Genomic DNA, 23,274 nt, shown 5'->3' with positions numbered 1-23,274 from the left:
TGATATCATGAGGTGATATCTTGGGAATTGGATTTAGGTGAGGCAGAGTTCCACAAAGTCTTCAGCCTCATTCTCTCTTCCAGAGTCATCTAAGTCCACTGGCAGGAAAACAGTCAAGATGATTGGCAACACCAATATAGTGAATGACCTTGACATCTTTAATGTCTGACTAAGCTCTAAGGGGTCTCGAGTGCCTGCTTCAGCCATTGAAACAAATTGTTCTTGTCTTTCCATCTTGCCAGGGAAAGACTTCACATGCTAGGAGTAGATGTCCGCCTAATTCACTGACAACTTTAAGGTCTGTCACTTTTCCTCAACTTGGTGTACCCCATCTGCTGACGCAGTTTTGCCAGCACATGATAATTTTCCATGCTAAAGCTTCTTGGAGTCACAAGTGAGGGTTGGGTGAAAGGTAGATACCAAAGATGGATGAGAAATCCTGAATAGCAATCAGCAAGCTCTCAAACCAGAGGTACTAGTCTTCTCTGAACACCCCAAAAGCAAAAAGGTTGCATAAAAGAATATTATTTTAAAATTTTATAAAGGAACTCTATAAATAAATGTTGCACAAGGATACCTTCTTTTGTAATAACCTAAGTATTCTAAATTGACAGAAATTAACTTTGATTTATATTATTAGACATGTGCAATTTGGATTGTTTGTATATATTTTTGTGTTAATATAACATAAGGATTAATCTCTTTGATTTAATATATATGAGATAAAAATGTTACATTAATCATTGTGTCCTGTACAGTCCTTTACATAGTCCTTGAACTCAGGATGATGAGTTGAGTATATTGTTGACTAAATGAATACACAGGTATTAATAATTTTTTTTAAGTGGGGCAATGAGGGTTAAGTGACTTGCCCAGGGTCACACAGCTAGTAAGTGTCAAGTGTCTGAGGCCGGATTTGAACTCAGGTACCCCTGAATCCACTGCACCACCTAGCCGACCCGACTATAAATAAGTTTTTAAAGCACAGAGTATGATGAGAATGTGATGTGACTGATATTTTAGCAAGTGGGCAATATGTTAAACATCTAGCACTGTGCCTTGTATATTGCAAGTACTTAGGAAATGTGACTTTTAACCTGAGTAAGTCTTACTAACCAGTCATTTTAAGAGATTATACATGCATCCATGCATGAATGGAGTCAGCTTGCTTTGGCACCATACTACCAAATGGGAACATTCTAGGAATGTTTTCATTGATGGCAACACTGTCTTCTGAGAGTTAATTTGAATTTTGGAAAGAGTGAAAACATTTGAAGACATATCTTTACCTAGATTGTAAAAGACTATAAAGTTGATCAGAGAGTTTATTTTGATGTAGAAAAATGAAGAAATATTAATGTCACTACATTTTAGCCGTAACTTATGTTTTTGAAATATTGCATTCAAACAATCTAAATGAAAATGGGCACTAAAAAATTTCAATATTGTTCCCTACTAATTATCTTAATGGACTAGTGTTCCCTTGTTCTGTGGTGATATGAAAGCTAGCATCTTTTCTTCAATTCTTTTCATACATCCAGAATATAGGTACTTACTTGTAGAAAATATATTGTGAGCTTTCTCCTTATTACAGGATGTTTTACTTTGGCCAACTTTCATGTAAATCAGAATATTTGCCTTACTACCCTTCAACCCAACCTTGTTGAACACCAAAAATGGTCTATATTTAATATTATTTTTCATTTTATTTGCATATATATTTTTTTCTTCTCAAAATTATCTTGGTTTAGGTATGCAGCCTACATGTGTTTCAAAATATTTTTTTTTGTTTTGTTGATTAATTTTGGATTTTTCTTATTTTATACATATTATGTGGTTCATTTAACCTTGTTCAATCTGTGTTAATTGAAAGTATCATGACTCCTTCAAAAATATGTCAACTATGAACTCTTAAGTAGCATAACATATATAATAAAATAATATTTCATATACTAAATGTGTAAGAGTTTAGTAATTTTGATTTTGTTAACTAGCTTAGGAGATAAGAAAATATTTCCCCTTTCAGACTTACATTATTTCATTACATTGCATGAATATTCATAAATTGTACTGCTTTTGGGCAATAGAAATAAAAATTAGAGTTGAATAATAGTGTTTGAAAAAATGATTTTGTTAATTAGAATTATTCTTTGAAAGGAATCTATGCTTGCCTTGTGCTATGAAGACAAAAAACTTAACATTTTTATCAATGAATTAGAAGTTTGAGATATTATACTGATCATATTTACAAATAACACAAAATTGTGAGGAACAGTGAACATACTGAATGACAGTATTAAAAAAGATCTTTGAAAGGGTAGACCATTGGTTAGAATCTAATAAGATGTAAATAAATAAGGATAAATGTAAAATCTTGTATGTAGCTGTATAAAACAATCAACTTCACAGGAATACTATAGCAGAGATAATAATATAGCAGAGAGAGTTAATATCTCAATCTGTATAAAAATGAGCACAGCTTCTAGGGATAGTCTCACTGTAGCCTACCGTCATCAGCCACCCTCTCAGGTATTCTATTCATTTCTGGACACCATGGCTTAAGAATACTTTAGACAAACCAAAGCATTTCCAGAAGAGGGAAATCTCTCAAAGATTGAGTCAATGGCATATGAAGATAAGTTGAAGGATATTGGGATGTGTAGCCTGGAAGAGAGATGACTCAAAAGGGACACAATTGATGTCTTCCTGTATTTGAAGGGCTATCACTCGGAAGCAAAATTATGTTTGTTCTCTTTGACCCAAGTGGACAGAACCAGTAGTAGTGGGTAGAATTCATAAGAGACAAATTTAAGCTAGTTGCCAGTAAATAGTTCTTCATAGTTAGAACTGTTCCAAGGTGCAATAGGTTACCCTGAGAGGTGGCAGGTCTTCTCCTTGGATGTCTTTAAGCAGAGGCTGAACAAGATTTTATCAGGGACATTATAGTAGAGATTCCTTCCATGTATGGGTTGAACTAGGTGGCCACTGAAATCCTTCCAAATTTCAAATCATCTGATTCTGTGAAATAAAATGTAGATTTCTCTGATTTAGCTTTGGTTATCTGGGATCATTGAAGTACAAAGCTGAGAAGGAGCAAGTGTAATACCTGTAGAAATAAATCTAATGTATCTAGTATGTAGCACAATGCTTTTCCTGTTGCTGTTGTTATTGGGTGGGGTGTAAGGAGGTGCTTGTTTTTCATTCAAACATAGGGTCATCTTTTAGGGAATTGTTAGCCATGAACTTCCTTGATCCAATGCAATTTATCAATAGTCCTGCCACGGAGAAACATAGAAATTTGCCTAAGGCATTCAAAACCTAAGTGACATGTCTATGGACACACAGCCAGAGGCAGAACTTGAACCCAGTTCTTAACTGGGTGGAAGTAGTCTATCCATTATTCTATGCTACCTTATGCACACAATGCAATTAATAAATGTCATTTAAAAATTAATTTATGAAATAACAAAAAGCAATTCCATTACATAATACAAAAATGATTGCACATGGAACTGCAAATTCATTATGTACTATTCCCTTTAAATATATGATAAAAGTTATCATGGAATTTTCAATTTTTTCCCCTTTTTTTTCCCCTTCTCTCTCTCCCCACCTTAGACATCAAATTGAAGAAAAAGTATTTCATTTTCTGTTCTATCCTTAAACATTTTCAGTTGGATAAACTCCCCAAATTTAATGGGTATTTATTGTGGGGTTTCAATATCTTAGCCATTTTCAGTATATGTAACCTAGATCTGTAATTGATACCGTCTGAATAGTGCTAGTTCCAAAGAGGATAATGCTGATAGGACTAGTGGCAGAGAACCCTAATTCTAGTCTCCCTTCTACCTTTAATTTGCTGTATAACATGAGGTATTCAATTAACCTGTCTGGGCCTCAGTTTATTCATTTGTAAAATGAAGAGGTTGGATATCTGAGGTCCTTTCCATCTCTTTACTATGATCCTAAATAATCTCTGCTAGGTCATTTGGAGAAGAGATAAAAATGATTATTATTTTTAAATGTATTGCTTTATGCACTGAATATATTTGTTACTGATTCCCCCATTCAACTGAATTTCTCAAAATAAATAGTTTAAAAATGGGAATGACTATTGACTTTGCTCTCATTTTTCGCAAAGTTCCTTTACTCTCACTGTTGTTTTAAAAATTAATTGTCTACAACTCAGTAACCACACCTGGATTCATGCTTGAAATTATCCTTATAAGGAGAAAGGGATTAATCAGATACTTAAAAGTAGATGGAACTCTTTGGAAATATCCAAAGAGAATAGGAGAAAATGAGAAATTACTTTAAAAACTTGAATATATTTAATCAGCATGGCTGATTAGACCAAATTACATCTGGAATCATCAAGCATTGTGTATAGAAATGCTCTTTACATGAGATTTTCCAGGAACACATCTATTTCATGAAATATCTTTATATATTTGAAAGGAAGATGAATGATCTTAGGAAAAACACTACATTAAATGCCGAACAATGACAAAAATAAGTTAAAGCAATTTAAAAATATATACTGCATGGATATAATGGTGACATGTAGTAGAAAGACCTCTGAACTTAGAGTCGGAAAAGATGTGGGAATGGACCCTGCATATTATGCTTGTAGTTATGTAGAATCTGAGGAAGCAAGTCATCGAACCTCTCTGTGCTTCAGTTTCCTTATTTGTAAAATGCATAACAATACTTGAACATTTTTTCTTACATATTTTGTAAGATTGAAATAAAATAATGTCTGGTTTTCCATTGCAATCCTTAAAATTACATATAAAAGCAAATCATGATCATTTTTTGAATTTCTATACTATATAAGCTCCTACATGATTAACCTAAGGTAACAAGTAAATGAAAGGGAATTTCATGAGGAATTCTGAGTAAACATTCATTTGATCTGAAATTCATTTTTCAAGCATTTATAACTTTTTATGTATGGGAAATGTGCATGCTTGGTTGACTTGGATACAAAATACCACATTAAAACCTCACTATAGTACATAATATATACATATACACATATGTATGCACATACATACACACATGTATATATACATATATAACACACTTACACACATTTGTAATTGGTTCTTACAAAAAAGTTAATATTTACTTTTTTCTAATTACATGTAAAAGCCATTTTACACATTTGTTCTTTAAAATTTTGAGTTCCAAATTCTTTCCATCCCTTCTACTCCTTGCTCCTGACTAAGACAGCAAGCAATTTGATATATATGTAGTCATGAAAAACATTTCTGTATTAGTGATGCTGTCAAAGAAAACACAGGCCCAAAAAAGTAATAATTTTGTTGTTGTTGTTGTTTGTTTTTTTGTGGGGCAATGGGGGTTAAGTGACTTGCCCAGGGTCACACAGCCAGTAAGTATAAAGTGTCTAAGGCCGGATTTGAACTCAGGAACTCCTGAATCCAGGGCCGGTGCTTTATCCACTGCACCACCTAGCCACCCCCAAAAGTAATAAAATTTTTAAAAAACATGCTTTGATATGCATTCAGACTCTACCAAATCTTTCTCTGGAGGTAAATAGCATTTTTCATTATAAGTCCCTCGATCTTGTCTTTGATTTTGTTATTGCTGAAAACAGCTAAACTATTTACAGTTGATCATTGTACAATATTATTTTAAAATTTGTACAATGTTCTCTTGGTTCTGCTCATTGTTCATTTCTTTCTTTCTTTCTTTCTTTTCTTTTTTCTTTTTTTGTGGGTCAATGAGAGTTAAGTGATTTGCCCAGGATCACACAGCTAGTAAGTGTCAAGTGTCTGAGGTCCAATTTGAACTCAGGTCCTCCTGAATCCAGGGCCAGTGCTTTATCCAGTATGCTACCTAGCTGCCCCCCTTCTCATTTTACTTTCTATCAGTTCATGTAAATCTATCAAGATTTTTTTTGGCAGGGGCAATGGGAGTTAAGTGACTTGCCCAGGGTCACACAGGTAGTGTCAAGTGTCTGAGGCTGGATTTGAACTCAGCTCCTCCTGAATCCAGGGTCAGTGCTTTATCCACTATGATACCTAGCTGCCCCCCATTTTTTTTTTAGTGAGGCAATTGGGGTTAAGTGACTTGTCCAGGGTCACACAGCTAGTAAGTGTTAAGTGTCTGAGGCCAGATTTGAATTCAGGTACTCCTGACTCCAAGGCCAGTGCTCTATCCACTGCGCCATCTAGCTGCCACTACTATCAAGATTTTTTAAAGCATCCTGCTACTCATTTCTAATTCTATAAAATAATTTTTAGTAGTTTAATTGGTATGGCAGGTAAAATTGGTATTTTTTATTATATTGGCTCAGCCTAACCATGAGCAATTATATTTCTCCAGTTGTTCAGATCTGATTTATTTGTATGAAAAGTGTTTTGTTAGTGTGTTTATATATTTCTGCGGTTTCTCTTGGCAAGTAGGCACCCAAATATTTTATGTTTGCTGCAGTTATTTTAAATGGAATTTGTGTTTCTATCTATTGCTGCTGGACTTTGTTGGATATAGAAATGTTGATGATATATGTGGGTTTATTTTATATCATGCAATTATGCTGAAGTTATTTCAACTAGGTTTTTTTTAGTTGATTCTCTAGGATTCTCCAGCTATGAATCATGTTTGGGTTAAGTAGTTTCTGTCTAAATTATTGCGGAACTAGGCTGGTGTTTTCTAAATATTGTCACTTATAAATTAATGTCTATTGCACCAATTTTTTGCAGTAAACATTTATTCTTAAAGTTTATTAAATATTAGAAAAGCATTGACCAAGTGACACTTAAGCTAGGCCAAATCCCCTTCAGCAACATATTTCTAAGAGAGAGAGCACATGGCCTTAAGGCCTACATTACCTAAGAAGAGAGTGCTCACCATCTAAGGGTTCATACAAAAAGTGAGTTTCAAGATGGCGCTGGCCAGGAATCTCCTCTGTGATTGACTTTTATCCTCTTTTGATAGAGTTGTGTTGCTACACACTGATCAAAGCTTAATTGGACAGCATCATTCACTTCCATTGATTGACATGACTTGTGGGTGGTCCATGTTAAAATGAGCTAGATGGTGATGACATATGGGTCTAGTGCAAAGACAGATCCCCTGAGGGTAAAGTCACTTTCAGATAGGTGTGGTTTTAATCTGCTTGCTTCACTGAGCTAGTAACAAAGTGCCCTATCTCTAATGCAACTTTGAGCTGACTCTGAAAGAGACCAGCTACAGTTCCTGAGCTAAACTTTCCAAAGTGTGGGGTCCCCCCCAAAATCCCATTATTAATAATTATTTTCTCACATTAACATATCATCTGGAAAAAGTGATAGTTTTGGTTTCTCACTGCCCATTCTTATTCCTTCTATTTATTTTTCTTCTTATCACCATAGATATTATTTCTAGTGCAATATTGAATAACAGTGATAATTTGTATTCTCCCCTGATCTTATTAGGAAATCATCTAGCTTATCTCCATTACAGATAATGCTAGCTGATGGTTTTAGATCAATACTATCTATGTACATGTGTAGGTATATATGTATGTATGTATATTTTAAGGATATGTATATTGCTATCAAAGTTACTTACCTTCAACAAGTATGAATTTCAAGACACGTTTGCCAAATCTTGTGATTTGGGAACATGAGGTATAAATAATGATATAATTTTTCCACTTATCTTTTTATCTTTGTGACTAATGAAAACTTATATTCCTTGATCCATGCATTCTTTAGTTTCCCCAATTTTGTGTATGGTATCATTTATTGTGAGAAATCTCATTTCTAATTAGAAATGTTTTGGTGCTAAAATTTTATTACTTATTATAATAACAGATTATATTAAAGATAGATTTTATATAACTCTTATGGGCTTTCTTTAGTTGGCTTTCTTTGCTCCTCATATAGTAGATTTGGCTCAGTTTGGGTGATTTGGAAGAAAAATGTCCTGCATGTGGGTAGAAAACAAGAAGAGGATATTCAGCCCTTTTAATTTTAGAAAACTGAGGAAATTGAGGAAAAGAGTGATGAAATGATTTGTATAACCTCTCAAGGTAGTAAGTAGCACAAATTGGATCCAAGCTGAACTCATTTGACTCTAAGTTCAGTATTCTTTTCTATTCTTATTGAGAAAGTATGCTTTCTCAATATTTCACTTGCTTCACTTGCTTGTTTCTGCTTCCTCTTTTTATTTGTGCCCTCTTTCTGGTTTATGGTAAAGTGAAACATTTTTTCAACATGCAAATGTCAAAGGACAATCACTTGTTGGGCAGGAGCTACTTGAATCATATTACCGACAAGGAACTACAGAAAATAAGTGATATTAAAGATTTCATTAGATAAATGCATGACCATACAGAAACATGCATCAAGATGAGCTGGTCATGTAATAAGAGCAAAGAAAAATTGATAGGCATATTGCATTGGTTTAAATAAAATGTCAAGAGGCTAACCTCTGACCAATTGGTGAAATGTTCTCTCTTTCTGCCCTACTGTGACATATTTGCAGTTGAATAAGAAAAAAGAGATGCACTGGATAGGTAAACATCATGGCATTTCAATATCTTTGAAAGAAGAACCTGTATCATTGAGATGCCATCATAGCTTCATTTAAACATTAAGTGAAGTAACTGCTTTTAAAAATTAAGACAGTTTAGTTATATAAGTGAACCAAACATTGGGTGTTAAGTGGGCAGAATATCTGTCTGTCTTCATCCACCACCTAAACTGTGCTTCTGTAAGGCGATCCCATAAATACAATGCAAGAATTGGTCATGCAGTATGGATAGCAGGCTGGGTAGTCATGAAATACTGAATTAGAAGTGGAACCATCTGAGAGCAAAACTCTTTTCTTCTAGGGAAGTGGGAGTTGCTCAGTCAAACTGCACTTAAGAGAAGAAAGAGAGGGGAAGAGCTGTGAGAAGACTAATCAACAACTTGAGTAAGAATCTAGGGCAGAAATCTGAGTGCCTGAGTATCCCCCCCCCAAAAAAAAAACTAAATAATTTATTAAGGGAAAACATAATATAAAAAAGTGAAAACTGTCTGAATTTGAAGCTTTCCACATTTAGCTTTCTGCACAAAGAAAAACAATATATAAGTGAAAGAATTTATGTTAATGAATTGCTGTGAATACTCCCTCATATCTGTTCTGATAAGTCTCTTTGCCTTTATGTGTTACTGTCTCTGTCTCTCCCCTGTGTCTTTCTTTCATTCTCTGAGCCTCTCTGTATATGTTGCTGTCCTTAAGTATTTCTGACTCTGACTCTCTGAATCTGTCTACTACTCCCTTTCCATCTCTCTTTTCTCTCGCCCCATTTTTCTCCATGTGTCCCTCTCCTCCCTCCATCCCTCCTTTCTTCCTTCAACATATATGTATGAAAACACATCGTTATGAAGTTCAAGATGCACACACACTCATATGCATTCCTGCATGCACTCACACACAAACATGCACCAAGTATCAGTTTTACTTTTGGCATCCTCTGATCTCTCCCAGTTTGCAGGATACATTATGTGTCAATGATAAGTATTATCCCTCTGAAGATTCTTCCCCATGTTTATCAGCATTACTTTGACTCATGCTTAATATTATCTGTCAACTGGAAGAAGGCTGACTCTAGGTACAATTTTGAAATTGTTGAAGATTATCTCCCTCCTTTTTTTCTGCATCATTCTCCCATTCTTTGGCAACACTCTTCATTCCTTAAGGCACACAGGATGCCCAGGAGCATACCTATGGCATGCCTTTCTTTTTTTTCCCGCCAAATCCTTAACTCTCCCTTGCCTCATCCCAAAAATAATCCCTGTTAAAAACTAATAGCTGATAATTATTTAATATTTTATACTCCTCTAGGAAATTTTCATTTTAAAAGACATTCTGGAGCCTTTGTCAATAGATTTTTTAAAAAATTATCCTTGGAAATAAGATACTATGGCATCCCAGTTTTGGACAGTGGGGTCTTTCAGGGGTAATCCTCTGCATAGTGAGAAAAAAGCTTTATCACACTAGCAATAGCTCTGTCAGGGCTCAGACTTCTCATTCAAACTCAAGGTTTTGTTTCAAAATTTTCATTATATTATATCCTGTAATCCCAAGCTTGATGCTAAACCTCAGTTTTCTCATTTGTGAGAAGAGAAGGTTGGAACAAATGATATCTGTAGTTTCTCTGAGATATAAAATTTGGCCATTCTAAGATCTGAAATTTATCATATAATTCAGAATTTCATAGATTTTATGGCTTTTCTCTTTTATTTCTACCTATCATTTTGATTGTTCTCATCATCCTCTCTAATCAACTCCCCTCCTCTTGCTAATTACTTTACTCCTCCATTTATTTAGATTTTTCCATCAAACTTGTTACTTTAAAGCCCCTGCAAATCAAGCCTTGTTTGAAAATGCTTACTCATATAAGTGAGAATGTGTCATGTTGGCACTGCTATATAATACATAGCACATTTCTAAGTATCTGTTAGTTTCTCATGTACCTTCCGGCCTTTAACAATAGGAGTATATAGAGAAAATAACATAGTTTATTTCTATCATCTATCTATAATCTATCTATCTACCTATCATGTATCAAAAGAGTTCTAAAACCCATTCGTATTGGACTCTTTCCTAATTATAGGAGATTAATGCCTTAAATCTACATAAGGAGCAGAGTTTAAGTGATGAGAGTGGCATGGAATAGTGTTTTTTTTTTTTTCAGTTTTCTTCCGGTCATTGAATTTCTTGAGTCTTCTACTCTTTGTGACTTGTTCAAATTTCTCTGACTCGCTTTTCTGGTTTTGAGATAGAAGTTGAAAGATTCCAAACCCATGTCAGGTGCTGAGGGAAAAGATTATGGGATTAAAGCCAACATGAGAGGAGCTGACAAGCTTCACCCTGACCCTATCCCCAGCTTGCAAGATGAGAGATTTTGGAAAGTTGCCCATGGGTAATCTCAATATCTCTCTCTCCCTCTCCCTCCTTCCCTCCCTCTCTCCCTCCCTCCCTCTCTCTCTCTCTCTCTGTTGATATGAATTACCTCATTCCCAAAGGGAGAGTTCCTTTACTTTTTACTGTCAGGTATAAATTCTTGAACATATATCTTGTCTGATTTCTGTTTTGCTACCAATTTGGATAAATGGGTTTTCTTGACCAAGTACCATGTGTGTTCATTGTGGAAATGATATTTAATGAGAAAGTGGTCAAGCCTTGGATACAAAGTTTTAAATCTTCTTCCCCCCCACTAATGACCAGTGATAAGAAGTTAGTGTAAACTTGAAAACCCCATCCTCTAGAATAATGATATTTATGAAAACAGATAGATATAATTCTAGCTGGATACCCCATTCTTTTAAAAGAGGAGAGTGCCTTCTGACCCCATCTTTTTGTTTCCTCTACTTGTAGGAATTAAAATTTCCCTTGGAAAAGGGTGGGGGGCAGTGTGGGAATGCTGGCAATGTCTTTTGTGCTTCTCTTCAAACCACACAACAACCCTCCCATGCTACATAGGAATGCAGCCCTCACCACACATGGAGGTCTCATAATAGACCTATCTCTATCTCTGTCTATATCATCTATAGCAATATTTATCTCTATCTTTGTAACTTCAGTGGAATATTGAGTGCAAATACACACACACACACACACACACACACACACACACACACACACACAAATAAATATCCACAGTGGGGCATGCAGATTCTGCAGGTTGTCATTAAGCAAGGAAAGCAGAACCTGGTACTTATATACATACATACACATGTGAATCACACACACATATATAGATAAAGATATTCAAATCAACAAAGAGTTTTCATTGGTACTTAAAACTCTAGGTAATAACCCTTCCTTGAAAAATGTTGATCAACAAAAATTCTGTGACCTATACTCTTAGAGATGGGTCTTAAATCTAAGACTTCCTAAAGCAAGCTACTAACAAATCCAAGAACAATATTAGCCCATCTTGCAAAATATATTTGTGTGTGTAACTTAACAATTTTTCCTACAAAAATTCTCACATTTAAGTATATGTGAATTCATTTAAAATATGAAATTTGAATTTCAATTTTATATTTGGCAAAATAATCTTCATACAGTAACTCTCTAACACCCTTTATATCAGGGCTATTTCTTCTCATAAGCCAATGGTGAAGTTATGCCATGTTACCTAACTTTTCACTCTTCTCTGTCCCTAAAATTCCAAATAGTAAATAACCTCATCACTTCTATTAGCTACTGAACTTTTAAATCTTATATATTAGGCTATCTATAGGGAAGAATATGCCTTAGCATAATATCTCTGGTCATTACAACCTAGATCAAGTTATCTTCATTAAACTACTTCTACAAGTGGCCTCTCTGACCTCAGGAACTCACTCGTTCAGTATTATAGATAGTTTCATATAAACTGGTAGGGCAGGCATATTCCCTAGAAATTACATATTCCCAAGAAACAAATAGCTAGGACTAACTCTCTATATCTCTTTTTCATGATAGTAACCAGAAAAAAAGAAGAAAAAAAAACAAGTTTCCACGTGAGGAAATAAATAAATGCTAGAAGTGCCTCCAATATTTCTCTCAGAGAACTAAGGTTTAGTTCCAGGTAATCAGAAACAATACTTGTTTTTCAGCTTTGAGGTACCACTTCACACCTATCAGATTGGCTAATATGACAAAAAGGGAAAATGATAAATGTTGGAAAAGATGAGGGAAAATTGGAAGACTAATGCATTGTTGGTGAAGATGTGAATGGATCCAACCATTCTGGAGAGCAATTTGGAACTATACCCAAACTCTGCATACCCTTTGACCAAGAAATACCATTACTAGGCCCATATCCCAAAGAGATCATAAAAAAGGGAAAATGGCCCACATATACAAAAATATTTATAGCAATTTTTTTTTGGTGGCAAAGAATTAGAAATTGAGGGCATGCCCATCAATTGGGAAATGGCTGAACAAGTTGTGGTATATGAATATAATGGAATAGTATTGTGCTGTAAAAATGATGAGCAGGTCAGATTTCATAAAAAGCTGGAATTACTTAAATGTACTGATGCTGAGTGAAATGAGCAGAACCAGGAAAACACTGGACACAGTAACAGGAACATTATGTCATGATCAGCTGTGATAGACTTAGCTCTTCTCAGCAATACAATGATCCAAGATAATTCCAAAAGACCCGTGATGGTAAATGCTATATACACATAGAAAAAAAAAACCAAAAACAAAAACTGTGGAATCTGAATGCATATTGAAGCATAATATTTTCACTTTTTTTGTTTTTGTTTTTCTTTCTTGAGATAGTTCCCTTTTGTTCTGATTCTTCTTTCACAATATGACTAATATGGAAATATGGTTAACAAAACTGTACATATATAACCTATATCAGCATTTTTGCTATCTTGGAGGGGGAGGGAAGAGAAGGAGGGAGAAAAATTTGCAACTCAACATCTTATAAAAACAAATGCTGAAAACTATCTTTATGTGTAACTGAAAAAACACAATACTATTAACATTGAAAAAAATAGTTGTTTTTAAGGATTATTTTTTCATCATTCTCTTGGGATCCTTGTAGCTTTCCATCCTTTGTTGATGGAACCTGTCAACACTTGCTTTTGATTTTCCTCTGAAATCAGAATCAACCTACATGGGATACCCACTGGTCTGTTAATTCTGTTTGTAAAACAGGCCTTATAAAAATTCTTACTCACTAGATTCCTTCAAGGAGCTGCAGTGAAGTGTCAGGCTCTGCTTTCCTTGCTTATTGTTAGCTACATGATCTACTTCTTCCATTATGGATTCCATTACTGGGGTTTTTTGTGTGTTTTTCTATTTTGTTTTGTTTTGTTTTTTTTTTTTGTAGGGCAATTGAGGATTAACTGATTTGTCCAGTACCACACAGCTATTAAATGTCAAGTATCTGAGGACAGATTTGAACTCAGGTGCTCCTGAATCTAGGGCTGGTGCTTTATCCACTGTGCCACCTAGATGTCCCTCCATTACTTTTTTATGTCTTTCCCGTTACCTGAAATTGCTTTCCCCTATCAATTGGCCATGTTTACTTCCCATTTCAAGAATTCTTGAAATCCTACTTTCTTCAATCTCATTGACTATAACTCAAGCACTTGATCTTCTCTGGAATTCACTTTATACTCCCCAAAATGCCATTGGTGATGATTCTTGGCTTTGCTTTTCCTTGTTTGCAAGTCAATTTAGCCTGCTCAGGAAGGGCTATTTATCTAATTATCTGAATTGCCTTAATTTATTGTACTGATGAGATTGTTCAAACTCATCAATGGAACAAAAACATCTGTAGATTTTCATTACATATAGCTGAAGTTCAAGATTCTGTGGCTACCATTGTTATTAAGTGCTTCTATATGAAGGTGATGTCTATCATAGTCATCATCACAAAATAAAAAACATGAGAAAGAAAATCATCTAATTATTTTCTTCCTATAGGTAATTAATATATCCTAGAAATAATTAATAATGTACTTGGTGGTGAACTATAATATAATAAACTGCAGGACAGCATAATGGGCCTTAATATCTGTGTACATCCAATGATACTATATCAGAAGGAGTAATGTATTCATGAGATAATTTCCCCCTAAAACTTTCTACTAATATTATAATATTCTACTACTTTGAACATATTTAGCACATGAAAATAGGACACAGTATGTCTGCTGTTCATGGAAAATAGTTCCAGAATACTTAAGTAGACAACAGTTTCATTATGAATGATATTTACATTTTAATTGTTATTCTCTGCAAAAATGGAACTTCTGTGATTATTAATTTAGTTAAGTCCCTAGTGTGTTTCCATGTCAGAAGTTATAACACTCCATGAGTCAACTGAAAAATAAATGATATGAAATTTGTATGGAAATGCTTAGTTGAACAAAATTGAAGCAATTTAAATTATTGATTTGCTGTACTCCTCTAAGTATATATCCAGGGGAAATCCCCCACGAATGCCATCTCTCCAAAGATTATATGGTAATAATTGGAAAGTTGAGAGCATCAGTAGTTCATTTTCATGATTTGGTCTTTTGTCTATATGTCAGTGAGTATTTCTGACATTCACCTTGGTTCTTAAAAATTTTAACCTAATTCTAACTAATTTGGTTAAATTTTTATTTGGCCTTTGGATTTTATCAACAGAATCATGTCCAGAACATGATATCTAGGTATAAAAAATAATATTTTTGTTATTGATATTCTACAGAAAATAATTGTCTCATAACCAAAATATGTTATCTAAATACTCCCTAGTCCAATCTTTGACTTTTTTATGTTTAAGAATTCAAGAATTAACTATGGAGAATTTGGAAGCAACTCCTACGTTACCTCTCTCACCTTCCTGCCCCACGTTCTCTCTCCATCTGCTACTCCCCATTATTGTCAGTTCATATGCAGATTTTCTAAAGTCATTATTTATAACAAAATGGATGTTGTCAGGAAAAAAATGACAGGGCCAATTTCTATGAATATGTATACAACGTGATTTCATAGCAGAGGAAACAAACTACCAATTCCATCAAATTCAAATGTATCATTTGCTCATGCAGTGGAAATTTCAGGGCAATATTTGTAGTTTAACAATTTTAAGTATTCTTTACCCATCTGAGCATTCTGACATGTCTAAATATAGATAAAAAATGACTTACACAGAGGATATTCATCTTTTTAATTTTGAAGCTCTTTGTTTTTAACATATATTTGGCACTGTGATTGTATTTCAAAATAATAGGTGGATATTTTTTATGAGTTATTATTTCACTGCATTATGTTCTAGGTCTGCTTTTACTTTGAAGTAAGTTTTGCTTCATTCAAATCCATATTAAAATATTATCCACAATAATTATAGGTAATTAACAAATCATTAGACAGCATCTGTTGTCAAGGCTTAGGGTTTTGGGTTTTTGTTTTTTGAGGTTTTTGGGGGTTTTGTTTTTTTTTATAGTAACATATGCTGCATTGCCGGGAAACATTTGTGGAAGACTTGCATTTCTTCCATAGGCAAACTCCTTTTTTATCTGTCACATTGATAGTTCTTTTTAAACAGAAATGAGAAAAGAGTACAATAAAATGGTAGTAAAAATATGTTGTCAGTCCTAAATTTAAGGATGCATCATTTCCTCATTATCAGTAATATCATGTCAACTAAATGAGCTGACATCTCTATACCTCAATAAATCATAGAATCCTAGATTTACAGCGAGAAAATAATCTTTGCTGCAGCTAGGTGGCACACTGGATAAAGCACTGGCCCTGGATTCAGCAAGACCTGAGTTCAGGTCAGGCCTCAGATCCTTGATACTTGCTGGTTGTGTGACCCTGGGCAAATCACTTACACCTCATTGCCCCCCACACACACACAAAAAAAAAACTCTAAGGTCATCAAATTCAAATAACTCCTACACAGAGGAGGAAATCAAAGATCACTGCAGTGACATTATTAAATTATTTCCCAAAATCACCCAGGTAGCAATTTGCAAATTCAGGATTTAAACCCTGACTCCCAATTTTAAAAATCTGAATACCCTTCATGAGCTGGTAACTCTATGAGTTGATGTGATTAACAATATAAATCATTATTTGGTATCTAGCATTCTAATGATAAGCTTCATGGATGTTAGCCAGTTCTATACTATTTCTTGTATATTTACACAATGTACATATACTTTTATATATATATATAAAATGCATGTGTGAGGACCAAAATTTGATATATGGAGTATTAATTGGGTGACTCACCAAAATATTGGAGTTCCAGAAATATGAGGGACCTCTAGGTTCATCCTTTCCTCTGAACTGCCCTTTTAGATATTTCTCCCAGGCAAATAAGAAAGGAGCCTTACAGCTTTAATTCACAGAAGGATCAGATTCTATTACTTGGAAATTAATTAGACAACAAAGGTGAAACTAATAAAAATCAAAGATAAGAAAATAGGAAAAAGAAATACAGATAAATACTCTTAACTCTAAACTTAACCTATGCAATCCCCAGATCATTTCCAATTAAGCTAATTCAAAGGAATTTAGGGTTTTCTGTGTTTACTCACCAAACCTGGAAAGTCTATAGTTGTTCGCGCCACTGGAAGGGCAGAAGCCAGAAAGAGAGAGAGCTCATGTTCCAGAAGAGCCTCAACCTCCCTTCAGGGACCGTTCAATCTTCCTCCCCTAACAGAGGAGGTCTTTCAAAAACTACCTAGGGAGAGTTCTCCTTCTGACCTCTGTAGCAAACATAACGTCAGGGTGGGCCAGGAGTAGCCCCTCCCAAATGAGTCAGCTAAAACTCCAATAATTTTTACCATATTTTTATGTATATATGTATATACACACACATTTGTGCATTAACATATATACACATGTCATTTATAATTGTATATGTATGTACATATATACATTTGTATATGTATATTCATATTATATATGCATATACACATTATCCAATAACTTTTGTCTTCTCCTTTCTCTTTCTGTTCCTCCTCATCTCTGATGCCCCTTCCCTGTAGTCGCTCTTTCCCTTTTCTTTTTAAATCTCTCTTCCTCCTCCAGTTCTTCACCATCTCCACTGTTCTTGTCACTTAAGCCAAGGTTCTTCTCCTTCTTTTCTCTTCCTCCTCCTAAGATTCTTGTTTTTGAATGCTTCTCTTTTGCCTCAAGATATCTCCTCTGTCATCTCTTGTCTTTTGAATGTGTCCTTCTACTCTTCTTTTTCGAACTTCTCTTCAATTCCTCTGGACATTCATATCCTTGAAATAATTCTCTGACCCTGTACAAGATTCTACATCTTTTCTGATAAGCTTCATAGTTCTCTCTCATTTTTTTTTATCTTAAGACGTTTTCTTCATCCTTCAGCTTTATTACTTGCTATTGAGTTTATTACTATTGGATTAGTGAGAACTTATCTGAACATGTTTCTTCATTTGGAAAGTGGGGATAATAATACTGCTATCAGATCCCTCATAATATTGCTATATTATGTTTAGGTTAATGTATGTAAAGATTTTTCAACTTTTATATTATTGTATGAATGTCAATACTATTGCCACTGCCACCACTATCGTCATTATCATTGTCATCATTTAAACTGAGCCATTTTACTTAAGTGCCTTGGCCTCAATCTCACAGTAATTACAAGGCATGGCTAGGATTGAGGTCTTCTGACTCCTAGACCTGCATTCTTTCTACTTCACCATGATATGAACAGATGGTCAAACATGAAAGGTAATGCTAATGCAGTAGAATTGTTTCTTTTGTCTGTTAGGTCAGGTCCAGTTTTCTTGGAGGATCCTCATAGCTCAGAAATATCAGACCAAGGGAGCAGCTAGGTGGTACAGTGGATAAAGCACTGGCCCTGGATTCAGGAGGACCTGAGTTCAAATCCAGCCTCAGACACTTGAAACTTACAAGCTGTGTGACCCTGGGGAAGTCACTTAACCCTCATTGCCCCACAAAAAAAATACCATACCAAGAATATCTACATGACTTACCAGCCTGAGTGAATAAGTTCTCAAATTGAGTTTGGCTACAAAAAACTTAAAGAATTGTAGATATATGATTTCACCATTTCCTTTCACTCTACTATGCTGGGAGTTGGGTTGTTGATGTTGTTGGAACTATCTCAGCAGATATAATCAAAAGCCAAAGTTTTATCCAATAAGTCACATTTAAATTTTCTAACCATGAAATTTAGATAAAACTATTTCAGAGGGGCAGCTAGGTGGCACAGTGGATAGAGCACCGGCCCTGGAGTCAGGAGTACCTGAGTTCAAATCCTGCCTCAGACACTTAACACTTACTAGCTGTGTGACCCTGGGCAAGTCACTTAACCCCAATTGCCTCACTAAAAAAAATATATTGATAAAACTATTTCAGAGTCTTAAGAGACACATTACAGTCATATTATTTTGCTTTGATAGTGCTGTAAGTGACTGAATTGCATTGCTGAAATTTTTTTGGTACAAAAACTAATTATATAAATAATAAATACATGTCATTTGATTATATGTATTGTTTAAATAATACACATTAAATAGATTAATAACAACAATGTCTTATTACTGTATGACTTGTATTTCTTTCACAAACATTTGTTTTCTTTGAACCTCACAACAATCCTGTTAGATAAGTAGAGTAGGAGTTATATATATATTTTTTTGTAAATGCGAAAACTGATGAGGTACAGAGAGGTAAGGTAGACAGATTTAAACCTAGATCATTTGACCATCAACATAAGTATTTAAATTATTTTAAATGCCAGAAAAAAACTCTGTCTCTGTCTCTGTCTCTGTCTCTGTCTCTGTCTCTCTCTCTCTCTCTTTCTCCGTCTCTGTGTCTCTGTCTCTGTCTCTCTCCATCTCTCTCTGTCTCTCTCTGTCTCTGTCTCTCCCTCCATGTGTACACACACACACACACATGCACACACATCCATTCAGTTCTGTACCCTTCCAGTTTTCTTCTGAGCTTCATTTTCATAGGGTCATATATAGATTTAGAATAAAGGACAGCTAGTACAATTGTTTTAAAGAAAAGAGACCAATTGAGGTTAAATGACTTTTCCAAGAACATGGAAACAGCAAGTGACAGGACTAGGATCTGAATCAGTACTGGGTTTTGAACCAAAATTCTCTAACTCCAAATCTAATCCCCTTTCCACTGCACCAGGCTGCTTCTGATCCCTGCATTCATTCACTGTTCCTGACCTCCATTGCAAAACACTTCTTATTGTTTTGTTTTGCAGTGTGGTGAAGGACTTTAATCCTTTTTCTTATTCAAGAACTGAGGGATACTGTAACAAAAAGAAATATAAGGTCTAATAGTACCCTCAGTTTTACTTTCTATAAATTCTGCAGAATAGTAACAGAATAGGCTAAAGACCTATTGAAAGTTAGTATATAATTGAATAGGAATCTGACCTAGATTTTTACCTTTTAAGTTCCCTTCAATTGGAGAATTTTATTGTTCTTGTTGTATGTCCTTTATTCTCTAAGAGGACCATGATATCAGAAGGTGATGTCATGACTTGCACTGAATTAGACTTAAGTGAAGGAGGGCTGTGCTAGTTCACCAACCTTACACTCTCTTCCAAAGCCATCTGGGTCCAGTGGCAAGATATACATCAGGATGACTGGAGATGGCCTGGACATTTAAGGCAATCGTGGTTAAGTGACTTGCCCAGGATCACATAGGTAGTAAGTATCTGAAAGAATTTTATTAAATCAGTTTGAGAAGTCTATTTCCACCTCACAACTCCGTAAATAGCATCATGACTGGTTCACAATCATGACATTTTGCTGCATTAATATTAACATGTGACAATCTTTTGTAAGTCTTCACCCAACCTATATTATTACTGCTCCATGCTTATTCTCCATTGGAAAGTCTCTTATGCTTAAACCTCACATGAAGAGTTTGCTATGAGGATTTGATAAATACACAATCCAAATTTCTTCCAAATAATAAGGTAATTACTTTGATATTACATGAAGCCTCCAAAATATACTCATTTCTACTATGTTATAATTGTTTTTTTTTCCTTAAGGAAGGCATAAATGATCTTATGTCTGTTTTCATTAGATTATATGAAATAATATTAGTTGAGATAAGTTGGCAAATTATTGCTTAAACCTTTACACTTTGAAAGCATATTCAATGGTGTCTATGAATATTACTTTTGATATGCATTACTAAATTCATGATAATTTATACAAAATGGCAGATAATATTGCTTAAATTATTTGTAATTGTATGTTTTTAGAAGGATTGATCCTAGAACTCTAATGTTGACAAATTTATTTTTGTTTGTTTGGGTTTTTTTTAGTGAGGCAATTGGGGTTAAGTGACTTGCCCAGGGTCACACAGCTAGTAAGTGTGTGTTAAGTGTCTGAGGCCAGATTTGAATTTAGGTACTCCTGACTCCAGGGCCGGTGCTCTATCCACTGCACCACCTAGCTGCCCCGACAAATTTATTTTTAAAATATTATTTTTGACTATCACATTCTTTGAAATTTGTGATATTCCTTTATGTTTTGAATTTGTGATCCCTGCATCATATGGAAAACTGACCTTTATTAGCATTCTATTTTTGTAGACTTGGGGAAAAAACACCTGGAATATTGGTAACGAAGTAAAAATTTTGATTCTGAGCCTTGTCAACAATTCTTAAGTACTGATGAATTTTATATTTTTATGAGTGATTCTGGCATTTATTATCAGCCACTGAATGAGAACAGCAGAAATTACATTAAGGAAAAATGTAAGATCTTCAAGGAATACTCATGTGTTTAGAGTAAAAGAACAAGACTCCAGGGTTAGCACATAATTTTAAATTTTAAAAAATGGGTCCTAAATGATTCAAATAATTGACAAATCTTCCTTCCCATCATCTGTTTTATAAATTTCATCTGTAGATCTGGATTATAACCTCCAATTGATTATGATATTCTTTTGCCCTAAAATGTGATAATTTTACAATAAACAGAAAAAAGCTCTCAGTATTTGTCTTATGTAGCAATTACAGAATCATTTTCGGAAGCAGACATTAAGGTTAGTAGCAAGCTATTTGACATTTGCTCACTAAAGTGCACAATTTGGCTGTAATTCATCCTTCCACAGCAGCAGCTAATCATTTTTCTGTTGTTTTACTCCTAAACTGGCCAAGAGCCATTCATTTTATTTTTCTATGCATATAGTTCATCACCCTATTTCTGGCACCCCGCATGTTTTTGGCATCACCTCCAACCCTCAAGGTGAATTCCAGATAGATTTTCCTCACTGGCACAGGACACTTAAAACCAACAACTAGTTTTGCTGCCAGCATTTTAAATTCTCTATGACTTCCTTTCTATTTCAAACTAACTGGCCTAACCCTACCCCCACTCAAACCACTCACTTTAATTATGTAAATTGGAAGCCAAGTGCTAGATAATAGCACAATTTCTTCCCCTACCCCACCATAGACTTCCTGAATTCTCAAATATGAGGATACTGAGAAAATAAACTAATGTTCTTAGTTAAGTTTTGTGATGAGGCAAAGCTACATATGAGAATGTGTAGGGTGTTTAAAATAAATTTACTTAAGAAGAACTTAATTTCAGGGCAGCTAGGTGTCATGGTGGATAAAGCACCGGCCCTGGATTCAGGAGGACCTGGGTTCAAATCCGCAGTCAGACACTTGACACTTACGAGCTGTTTGACCCTGGGCGAGTCACTTAACCCTCATTGCCCCACACACATGAAAAAAAAAAAGAAAAGAAAAAGAAAAACAACTTAATTTAAATTATGATTTGGAATAACTATACCTATGTCAGGTAAAAACTAAATATATATGGAAATATTTTATTTCTGCCATAGTTGATATGCTGTATTGTAAAAATGCTGTTATATGAATCTCATCTAATTTGTTTTTTTATTTAAGGAAATCCACTTAATTTTTTAAATTGATTTTGCCTTTACTGTTATCTTATTATGGCAATAATAATGTAAGAGACAAAATAGACATGTAGGTCAGCCTATACCATCAAAAACCACATACATCCAATTATATATTTTTTTCATGTTCACACTTGTGTATTTTCCACTTTTATGTTGTTCTAGAGAGTCAGCCTCAGATAACAAAGAGCAGACTAACTGTGGAATGAGGAACACTGAGGTTCAAGTTATTCCTCTGACTACATATATAGCATAGACTCCCAAACACTAGGTAGGTGACCATGGCTGAATCAGTTAACCTGTCAGCCTTCCAGGCATTTTTCTAAGACTATAGACTACACAAAGTCTTCTGACCTTCATCAAAAGAGGGGGTTTCATAACTGGGATTTGCAAAATCAATCAATCACAGGTCTATATACCTATCCATACACATATACAATTTCTTTGATTTAAATGCTCTATAAAATTTCTTAAAAGCAAAAGAAAATTTTAAAATTTCACTTTGTTATTAAATGAATAAACTTCTCATTTATATTGAGTACTACATTTATTTTCTTGAACGTATAATAATTGAATTGGTGATTTTTTGAAAGATAGCAAAATGCCACGCACATTTTACTACTCTAGAATTACACTCAAAATTCTTTTATTTCAATCCTAGTTATCTAAGTTGTCACAAGCAGTAAAACTTTTTTATATATATTTTAAAACCTTGAAAGTTTAATTGAGAATAACAAAAACTTATTAAGCATATGCTATGTGTAAAACAGCCTGCTAAGCCCTGGAGCAGATACAGGAAGAAACATGGTATCTGGGCACAGTGATCATATAATCTAGTAAGGAATT

The 23,274-nt window shown here is 34.5% G+C and overlaps 1 protein-coding gene across 5 annotated transcripts in view; it reads left to right on the top strand.

Moving 5' to 3' along the window:
• The window catches only part of CTNND2 (catenin delta 2), a 1,127,657-nt gene that overhangs the window by 99,239 nt on the left and 1,005,144 nt on the right, over positions 1 to 23,274 (top strand). The window contains exon 1 of one of the 5 annotated variants that reach the window (XM_043973931.1): positions 8,914 to 8,928. The exons of the other annotated variants lie outside the window; for them this stretch is intronic. The gene's annotated coding sequence lies outside the window, so the exon portion shown is untranslated. Of the gene's footprint in view, positions 1 to 8,913; positions 8,929 to 23,274 lie in introns of those variants that run through there. 5 annotated transcript variants of the gene reach the window in all.

The sequence above is a fragment of the Dromiciops gliroides genome, chromosome 1 (assembly GCF_019393635.1).
Source record: "Dromiciops gliroides isolate mDroGli1 chromosome 1, mDroGli1.pri, whole genome shotgun sequence".
In the NCBI taxonomy this organism is placed as follows: Eukaryota; Metazoa; Chordata; class Mammalia; order Microbiotheria; family Microbiotheriidae; genus Dromiciops; species Dromiciops gliroides.
This window is presented reverse-complemented; position numbering and strand designations above follow the sequence as displayed.